Source organism: Poecile atricapillus, chromosome 32 (assembly GCF_030490865.1).
Source record: "Poecile atricapillus isolate bPoeAtr1 chromosome 32, bPoeAtr1.hap1, whole genome shotgun sequence".
Classification (NCBI taxonomy): domain Eukaryota; kingdom Metazoa; phylum Chordata; class Aves; order Passeriformes; family Paridae; genus Poecile; species Poecile atricapillus.
In genome coordinates, this window is record NC_081280.1 from 2,354,900 (window position 1) to 2,362,491 (window position 7,592).

At 50.0% G+C, this 7,592-nt stretch overlaps 1 long non-coding RNA gene across 1 annotated transcript; it reads right to left on the reverse strand.

Annotated features, from left to right (window-relative positions):
- Positions 1-3,652: 3,652 nt before the first annotated feature.
- On the reverse strand, positions 3,653-5,528 carry LOC131590233 (uncharacterized). Its single transcript, XR_009280034.1, has 3 exons — positions 5,028-5,528; positions 4,562-4,675; positions 3,653-4,191 (listed from the first exon to the last, which is right to left on the reverse strand). It is a non-coding gene; the product is annotated as an uncharacterized LOC131590233 (long non-coding RNA).
- Between the last annotated feature and the right edge of the window lie 2,064 nt (positions 5,529-7,592).

A 7,592-nucleotide genomic window follows, 5' to 3' on the forward strand; every position in this document is an offset into this window, starting at 1 on the left:
GAAGACACTGAATGATGTTCAGAAATTGGTGGGTGTCGTTACTTGGTTGCGTCCCTACTTGGGACTGACCACGGCACAATTATCCCCCTTGTTTGGTCTATTGAAAGGGGACTCTGATTTAAAGTCACCTCGGACATTGACCCTGGAGGCACAGCAGGTACTGGAGGAGGTTCAGCGAGCGGTCTCCGCTCGTCAGGTTCATCGCATTGACCCTTCCATTGATGTCGCTGTGTTCATTGTTACTCCAGATTTGCATCCTGCGGGTATCATTGGCCAGTGGAATGATGAGTGGTCTGATCCCTTGCATGTCCTAGAATGGATTTTCCTGCCCCATCAGCCGCAGAAGACGGCGACAACGATGTTTGAGCTGATAGCTCATTTGATAATTAAATGCCGACAACGGTGCTTACAATTGATGGGTGCAGATCCCGCAAAGATTGTGCTCCCGGTACCGCGGGAGGACTTTGATTGGAGCTTTGCAAACAGTATTTCCATGCAAAGTGCTCTGGAGAATTTTTCTGGGCAGATCACTTACCATCTGCCCAGTCATAAGTTGCTGCAAGTGGCAAACTTCACAAAACTTTCTTTGCGGCCCAAACATAGTCAGGAGCCTGTGCAAGGCCCCACTGTCTTTACTGATGGTTCAGGGAGGACTGGAAAGGCCATTGCTACCTGGAAGGAAGGATCTGAGTGGCAAGTCTTGGAGAGTCGTGAGACTGGGTCAGCCCAATTGGTGGAATTACGGGCTGCCGTCATGGCGTTTCAGAAGTTTTCCCAGGAACCTTTCAATTTGGTCACGGATTCCGCCTATGTGGCTGATATAGCCCAGCGGTTGGGTCATTCAGTCTTGAAGGAGGTCAGCAATCCTGCCTTGTTTAATTTACTGAAGGCCCTGTGGAGTGCTATTCAGGCCCGGGTGCATCCATATTACGTTCTGCATGTGCGGAGTCACACCAATTTGCCAGGGTTTATTGCAGAGGGTAACGCAAGGGCTGACAAGTTGGCTAACCCTGCCTGGGTTGCGCCTCAGCCTGATACGCTCAGCCAGGCCAAGGCATCGCATGGATTCTTCCATCAGAATGCGCATACTTTGCAGAAACAGTTTCAGCTGACGTCAGCTGAGGCCCATGACATCGTTGAGTCTTGTGACGATTGTCATGCACTTGCTGCACCTCTGCCAGCAGGGGTAAACCCCAGGGGCCTTCGGGCCTTGGAGCTCTGGCAGACAGATGTCACTCAGGTTGCCGAGTTCGGCCGGCTTCGGTATGTGCATGTCAGTGTGGACACTTTCTCCTCTGCCATGTGGGCTTCTGCTCACACGGGAGAAAAAACCTGCGATGTCATTGCCCACTGGAAGCAGGCCTTTGCTGTTTTGGGCGTGCCTTCTGCTGTGAAGACCGATAATGGTCCTGCTTACACCTCTCAGAAGGTGCGGCAGTTCCTGCAGTTGTGGGGTGTGTCACACAAGTTTGGTATCCCTCATTCTCCGACAGGTCAGGCTATCGTAGAACGCGCTCACGGTACGCTGAAGCGAGTTCTGCAGAAGCAGAAACGGGGAATGCAGGGCGAGACCCCGCACGGTCGGTTGGGGAAAGCTTTATATACCCTCAATCACCTCACGGTGCCACAGAACTCCAGTAACCCGGTCACGTTGAATCACCACCTTTCTTTGCGGGCTTCGGATGAGACGCCTCAGCCTCGGGCAAAGGTTAGAGTGAGGAATCTCGTCACAAAGCTGTGGGAGGGTCCCTATGACCTCATTGCTTCGGGGCGAGGGTATGCTTGTGTATCCACAGATACTGGGGTACGCTGGGTACCTGCGAAGTGTGTCCGTCCTGACCTGCAACCACAGAGGCAGCATTCGACCGGCGAGCGGGCTGGAGACCGTGACCAAATTGGAAGTCAGCGGATGGGTGGGTCATCGGATGAGGACTCAGATGTAGATGACATGCGTGCTCACCCCGATGGCCCATCCACAAGCAGGTGTTGATGTTGGACAATTGTGTCATTTATCTTTGAGTTTTGTTGTTTTTCTGGTTCTTGTTTTTTGGGTTTTGTTCTTTGTTTTTTTTTTTTTGTTTTTTTTTTATAATAACGAAAGGGTGAGATATCACCCTGAAATTACAGCCTTCTGATTGTATGGAGTATTGTATTTTTCCTGTTATTTATCTTTTGATTGTTTATAATGTTGCTAGTTTCTTTGTTCATTTTTCTTTTTTCTTTTCTTTTTATTAAACCGAAAAGGGTGAGATGTCGCCCTGAAAACTCAGCTTCTGAGCTTGCTAACATAGTTTTCTAAAGACTTTCCCAGGACAGTAACTGTAAACATAGATATGTGTACATTCTTTCTGTTACACGTCTTGTGATGGACATCTCTCATGGCCAGTGCAGTGAGAAAGTGTTATCCTGACCATCCAATCTCTGGCCGTGGTCAGAAACCTATAAATCCTGGAGGGAAAAATAAACTCTCTCTTCTCTTCACCACACCTCGACCTGTGTCCGTGTGATCTATTCATCTTCAGCGGTAACAGGCTGGCAGTCAGCTTCTGTTGGGAATTTAAAGCTTTTCCTCTACTTTCCACAGCAAATAACCGACCTCACCCAGCTGCACCAAACCCCAAATTTCACTCTAAAAATAACCATTTGCATTTTCCTCCATTGAAGCCCTGAAGAAAACAAACTTCACTTGCGGGAGCTGGCGGCACGGTGTCCTCCAAGACCGTTGATGAGCAGGACAATATTCCAGGGGAAGAGCGGCAAAGCCAAAGTTCACTGATGCTTAGGAAGCTTTGCAAAACCTTCCCACCTGTGCTGGTGTTGCACCCTCCTGAGCTCCTGGAGCCCTCCCTCAGCTCAGGCGCAGTTTGGACAGGAAGGGGATGGTTCAGTTTGTGCCATGTGGGGACAGGAGGAGGGAAGACTTTGCACACACTGGCACCAGGGCAGGGCTGTTTTCCTTTATGGTGCCACGCGGTAGCACGTAATCTTTGATTTCATGGGAGTGAGGGAGGTGCTGAAGGGCAACAATTCCCTGTGCTAAGGACATCTTCCACTCACACAGCAAGGCAAGGGAAGGGGAAAGTGCAATCTCTCTTTCCTGGAAGGTCTTCAGCTTTTAACAAACTAGTTTTGCTGAAGATGAGCCTAGGCAGTGGTGAGTGAGAGCATTTGATCAAACTCCCAGAGTATCCTCACATCTGTTTGGACACAATTTCTCTTTTTTTTTTTCATTGTGAATGCTTTCTCCTGCCCCGCTGCCTCCTGCTTGGAGTTGTACGCGCAGCAGAGTCCCAGAGTTTTCTCAGCAGGCCTGTGCAGCGAGTTCTGAGCCAACGTGTGGCTCTGCTGCCATCCCAAATCTGTGCTTTCCTTGCCCAGCCTGAGCGCAAGTGGGGCATGTGCTGGGCGTGGCTGGAGATTTTCATCACCAAAATCCTCCAGCGTCATGGCATTTCCATCTGCCCATTGCTTTGGAGAGCACAAATCACAAACCACCCATCTCAGCTGATAAATGTCATTGCTTGCAGATTGCTGCAGCCACACAGCTGAGCTACAAATACACATGAATCAATTTCAGTTGAAAAATCGCATTTATTACAAATTGCTACACCTGCCCTGACAATACACAACTATAAAAATCTCAATTAAGTATAAAAAAAGTCATTTATTATATTAGCACAACAATGCCACATAAAAATATACAAATACCAACTAAAGTTAGCAAAAACTTAATTTACTGCTAACCTCTACAAGTCACTATAGACAAAGATTAATGAGGTGTTTAACAACTTAATTTATTACAGATTCCTACAAGCTTACATATAGAAATACAAAAATATCCGTGTCTCCCTCTAAATAACCTTAGTAATTCTGTACTAAGAATTCCATAGATAAAATTATACAACTATTCCTCTTCATACATGTTTCAATAAAACTAAATACCTCTATATATACATCTATTACAATCTACATATGCAAATACAGATTAAATATTACATATTTCATACAATATATATACATATAGACATATAAAACAAAACTATTTGAAAATATACAAATGTCACAGTCCCAATCTAAATATCCATAGAACTGCATAAGAATAAATCAGCCGCCCCATCTTCAAAGCTTCTCCCGCAGTATTTTCCTCCCATGCAGAGCAGCTCTCCTGGACAGGGACAGCAGATGGGACATCTGGGAGGCAAAGGGAACAGCGAGTCAGTCCTGGGACCTTTCCCTTGGCAGCAGCTGCACTTCCAGCAGGGAAGCGAAAATCTCCGAGCCTCCCCAGGAGGGTTGGGAAGAACAAGCAGGCCGAGCGGGCCAGCGTGTGGCGAGCGCAGGCGCGGCGGGACTGTCCCGCATCTCCCGGCAGCCCGGCACAGCTCCCGGGCCCTGCCGGCACAGCTGCCTTGCCCAAGGACAGCCCCTGTGCCGGCCGGGGCAGCAGCGCTGAGCAGCCCCAGCACGGGCAGGGGCCGCTCCTGCCCGGCCGGGCAGCGCCCACGGACAAAGCCCACGCCACCCTCAGCCCTGCCCGGCCTCACCAGCCCTGGGGCCTCACCCAGGCTCTCGCGTGGCCCCAGCACATCCCTGCTCACTGCTCTTGCTCCAGGCCTTCAGCTTCTCCCTGCTGCCTCCTGGCAGTGTCTGGATGTCCTCAAGCTCTTCAGCACAGCTGTGGTGGCAAAAGTGGAGGCTCTGGAATTGGTTGCAAGGCCTGACAGAGCTGCAGTCCCTGAGCTCTGTGTGCTCCCTCCTGGCCCCCTCCATCCCCTCAGCCCCATCGTCCTCTCGGCAAACCCCCAGCCCCCTCTTCAGTTTCTTCGGCCTCTCCCAGGCCTCTCACCCCGCTCAGTCCCTTCTGAGCCGTTGTGTCCCCTCAGAGCCGGCACAGCCCTCAGCCCGTGCCTCTGTCACCTCAGTGCCACCATCGCCCTCTGCTCCCCCACAGCCCTCAGTGCCCCCAACACCTCAAGGTTTCCATCGTCCCTTCAGCATCAGCGCCTCCTCAGCCCCCTCAGTCTCACCGTCCTTCAGCAGCTCCTCACAGGACAGTGCCTGGGGCCACCGGCAGCTCCCACCGCTCCAGGGACAGCCAGGGCTGCAACTGCTGCTCCGCCTGGCCCGGCCCCAGCTCGGACCCAGCACAGGGGGACACAAGGGGCACAGCGGGAAAAACAAGAGATGAAAAAGGCAGCCAAGGGGGAAAGAGGCAAAAATGCAGCCTAGGCCTACACACCTCAATCTATGGATCTGTACATCCATAGAGCTCTAACTAAAGAACTATGCACATTTAGAAATGGAACTGTGTGTGCATCTAAATGTTACTATCTACATATATCAATGAAAATTTGAAAATCTATAAATGTAACTATATACATAGAAATAAAATCCATAACTATACATACAAACTATACAGATGTATAAATAGATACACCTGTAAATACAACTATACAACTCTATCAATCTATACTTGTAACTATATAAATAAATCAAGATAAAATAAATAAATAAATCAAGATAAAAAATTCTCTAAATATATCTATAAATAGAGAGATGCCACCTGCCCGATGGTCACAGGCTCTCCCTCTGATCCTTCTTCCCACGCAGGGCAGCCTTTCGGGCAAGGTAGATCAGATAGATATCTGGGAAGGAAAGGCAACTCTCAGTCAATGCTGGCCTCCGTGTAGCTTTCCCTTTGCAAGTAAACTGTCCTGCTAGCAAAGGCTGTAAAAGATGGCCTGAAAGGCACACTCTCACTTGAGAATATGAAGCCTGCTCTTTAAAGGGAGCAGGGATCCTTCCCAGTTTTCCAGTCTTGTGAAGTTTTGTGTTGCAGAGGCCTCAGGGAGACAAAGAGTAACATTGTTCCACCCCAAACCCCCTGTGAAGGGCGGCCCAGGAGTTCTGATTGGGTTTGAGTCCCTGGGGGGTTCTCCCTTGCTGTGTTTCTAATGGTCCCTGACCCTGAACTCCACCCTCAAAGGTGGAAACCCTCGGTTCTGTCCCTCAAAAACCCCTGCTGTGCCTCTGTTCGGGGCTCTCTGTTCTGGACCTGAGTTTGTTCTCATGCTGAATAAATGGTTTCATGAACGGGAGCCCGTCTCGTTGGTGTTTCATGCTGGTCCCCAGAACCCTGCTGCTTCCCTGGACAAGATCCTGAGGTTGCAGGCTGCAACAAATGGTGGAGAATGCGGGCATCCAGGAGAACAGCAGGAGCGGCTCCATGGACACCTCGTAAGTCCCCGGCTGATGGCTTGAGAGCCGGCGAGACCCCCGCCTTGGAAAGGAGGACTCGAGAGTACCTGGCAGGGAGACTGGGTTGGGAGTGCCTCGGGCATGGGGGAAGTAAAGGGATTACGGAGGTGTGGGAGCCGAGACCAGACGCTGGGACAAGCACCTAACATCACCCAACGAGACGTATTATGGACGATTATGGACGATATCAACACTATGGACGATATCAACATTATGGACGATTAACATTATGGACGATTATGGACGGTATGGATCTTCCGGTGGACTGTTTCTGTCTTCTGTGAAGTTCCTTTTTTTTTTTTTGGTGTATACCTCCCTGTACCTTCCCCTTTCCTCTGTTCCTAAGGGCAGGACAAAGGGTGAAAAAAGCTAAGATGGCTCGGGGTTGCTGCCGTCTGCCCGCCGTTCCGTGTCCTCCTTCACCCCCTGTCTTTCCATATTCCCGTTCCCTGGCTGGGAAAGCCTGTCCCGGCCTCCCCCCCCATCCCAAGATGGCGCCGGCCACGCGGTCTGGGATCCCTTGTTTCCCGCCTTGCTCCTTCTTTTCCGGTCCCAAACCTTCCCTTCCCGAACCTCCCAGTAACTCTTGCTTGGCCCCACCCCTTTGTTCGGTGCTCCACCCCTGGGGGCTGTGCCTGTTCCATGGTGGGCAACACCTCCTCTGGGGAAATCGAAACTGTAACCGAGCTCCGAAAGCCAGTGTTTCACCCAGATCATCTAAAGAGGCGACGCCCACATGGGAGCCGGAGCCGAAGCTGGAGATCGAAGAATTCTGCCCCTCGTAAGAGGAGATCTAAGAGCTGCACCCTTCCTAACAGAGAATCCTAAAGTGGAAGAGACTGAACTAAAAAACCATTATGTTTGCATTAAGTACTATCACCGTTTAATTTGCCCGGCGTGGTCCGAGATTTAAGTGTTCGTTTTCAATTTTGTTTTTTCTGTTTGCTTAATGTGTTTTGTTATTGAGCTATTGGTGTCCCACAAAACAACGTGGGTGCTCTGTGGAAGAGGTGAGATTTTAAGGTGTATGTTTGGAAACGTTTTAAGCTCCTAATTAAAATTTGAAAAAAAAAAAAAAAAAAAAAAAAAAAAAAAGGAGCAGATGTTGCAGCGGCCTCAGGGAGACAAAGAGTAACATTGTTCCACCCCAAACCCCCTGTGAAGGGCGGCCCAGGAGTTCTGATTGGGTTTGAGTCCCTGGGGGGTTCTCCCTTGCTGTGTTTCTAATGGTCCCTGACCCTGAACTCCACCCTCAAAGGTGGAAACCCTCGGTTCTGTCCCTCAAAAACCCCTGCTGTGCCTCTGTTCGGGGCTCTCTGTTCTGGACCTGAGTT